General features: G+C 57.2%; 1 non-coding gene across 1 annotated transcript in view; it reads right to left on the reverse strand.

The window, feature by feature from the left end:
* Positions 1–1,546, reverse strand: part of LOC126330096 (small subunit ribosomal RNA) — a 1,893-nt gene extending 347 nt beyond the window's left edge. The window contains exon 1 of the ribosomal RNA XR_007562709.1: positions 1–1,546. This exon is cut by the window's left edge and continues 347 nt beyond it. This is a non-coding gene — a ribosomal RNA (small subunit ribosomal RNA).
* Between the last annotated feature and the right edge of the window lie 884 nt (positions 1,547–2,430).

Raw genomic sequence — 2,430 nt, forward strand, 5'->3', positions numbered from 1 at the left:
CCCAGAACATCTAAGGGCATCACAGACCTGTTATTGCTCAATCTCGTGCGGCTAGAAGCCGCCTGTCCCTCTAAGAAGAAAAGTAATCGCTGACAGCACGAAGGATGTCACGCGACTAGTTAGCAGGCTAGAGTCTCGTTCGTTATCGGAATTAACCAGACAAATCGCTCCACCAACTAAGAACGGCCATGCACCACCACCCACCGAATCAAGAAAGAGCTATCAATCTGTCAATCCTTCCGGTGTCCGGGCCTGGTGAGGTTTCCCGTGTTGAGTCAAATTAAGCCGCAGGCTCCACTCCTGGTGGTGCCCTTCCGTCAATTCCTTTAAGTTTCAGCTTTGCAACCATACTTCCCCCGGAACCCAAAAGCTTTGGTTTCCCGGAGGCTGCCCGCCGAGTCATCGGAGGAACTGCGGCGGATCGCTGGCTGGCATCGTTTATGGTTAGAACTAGGGCGGTATCTGATCGCCTTCGAACCTCTAACTTTCGTTCTTGATTAATGAAAACATACTTGGCAAATGCTTTCGCTTCTGTTCGTCTTGCGACGATCCAAGAATTTCACCTCTAACGTCGCAATACGAATGCCCCCGCCTGTCCCTATTAATCATTACCTCGGGTTCCGAAAACCAACAAAATAGAACCGAGGTCCTATTCCATTATTCCATGCACACAGTATTCAGGCGGGCTTGCCTGCTTTAAGCACTCTAATTTGTTCAAAGTAAACGTGCCGGCCCACCGAGACACTCAACTAAGAGCACCCTGGTAGGATTTCAACGGGGTCCGCCTCGGGACGCGCAAGCACGCCTTCGGCTCGCCCCACCGGCAGGACGTCCCACGATACATGCCAGTTAAACACCGACGGGCGGTGAACCAACAGCGTGGGACACAAATCCAACTACGAGCTTTTTAACCGCAACAACTTTAATATACGCTATTGGAGCTGGAATTACCGCGGCTGCTGGCACCAGACTTGCCCTCCAATAGATACTCGTTAAAGGATTTAAAGTGTACTCATTCCGATTACGGGGCCTCGGATGAGTCCCGTATCGTTATTTTTCGTCACTACCTCCCCGTGCCGGGAGTGGGTAATTTGCGCGCCTGCTGCCTTCCTTGGATGTGGTAGCCGTTTCTCAGGCTCCCTCTCCGGAATCGAACCCTGATTCCCCGTTACCCGTTACAACCATGGTAGGCGCAGAACCTACCATCGACAGTTGATAAGGCAGACATTTGAAAGATGCGTCGCCGGTACGAGGACCGTGCGATCAGCCCAAAGTTATTCAGAGTCACCAAGGCAAACGGACCAGACGAGCCAATCCGATTGGTTTTGATCTAATAAAAGCGTCCCTTCCATCTCTGGTCGGGACTCTGTTTGCATGTATTAGCTCTAGAATTACCACAGTTATCCAAGTAACGTGGGTACGATCTAAGGAACCATAACTGATTTAATGAGCCATTCGCGGTTTCACCTTAATGCGGCTTGTACTGAGACATGCATGGCTTAATCTTTGAGACAAGCATATGACTACTGGCAGGATCAACCAGGGAGCTGCGTCAACGAGAGCTGAGCAGCCGGCCGCCCGGGAGTGTGTCCCGAGGGCCCGCGCGAACACGCAAGCGTCCGCTCAATTATTCTGCAAACAGGAGGAGGCTGAGCTCCCCTGCACGATACACCTCGAAACCCTCTCAGGTCCCGGCGGCGCGCAGCGCCGTCCTAAGTACTTGGTCGGGTTCGAGAGAGGCGCAATCGCCCGGAGATGGGCGAGTAGACGCTTTCAGTGCGAACACCCGTGCTCCCAACTGAGCTTGCCGCTGCCGACAGAGGCCCGGGAGCGTGCTGTCGTGGCATTGCCGGCGGGAAACAACACGCGCCACCTACGGTGACCGGCAGCTCCAACGCCAGCGCCACAGAAGGGCAAAGCCCCACTTGGGTGCAGAAGCGAACTCTCCCAGCACAGCGCACGCGCCAACACGTCCGCAGAGCTGCGATACAAACCACCTGCGAGAACCGCTGGGGGCGACCGAGCAGCAGACGGCGTCGCGACGCCGAGTGCCGGGCGGCGGCGCATCCTCAACGCACACAGTCCGCAATCGGACCAGCACACTGCAGATGTCCACCGCGCTTCGCACCGGGCTCGGCAGAACCCACTTTGGCCGCCTGGCGCCGCGCGCAGGGTGCGCCGGCGCATAGCTGGGACGCCAGCCGGGCCCGTCGGCCGGCGCTCCTGCCACTGGGCGCCCCCCACCAGCCGGCTGTAGTGCGTGCGCTCACGCAGCGCGCGGCCAGCACGCCGGGCGGCCCCCCCTCACCGGCCGGGGACTGTCCCGCCAAGCCACAGCCTCGTATCGCTTCATACCCACATGGCCAACTCAGGTTCGGGGGCATGGCGGGTACCGCCGAAACAACCGGTTCATAGATGTACCGATCGTCG

This window comes from Schistocerca gregaria, unplaced genomic scaffold (genome assembly GCF_023897955.1).
Source record: "Schistocerca gregaria isolate iqSchGreg1 unplaced genomic scaffold, iqSchGreg1.2 ptg001251l, whole genome shotgun sequence".
NCBI classification, from domain to species: domain Eukaryota; kingdom Metazoa; phylum Arthropoda; class Insecta; order Orthoptera; family Acrididae; genus Schistocerca; species Schistocerca gregaria.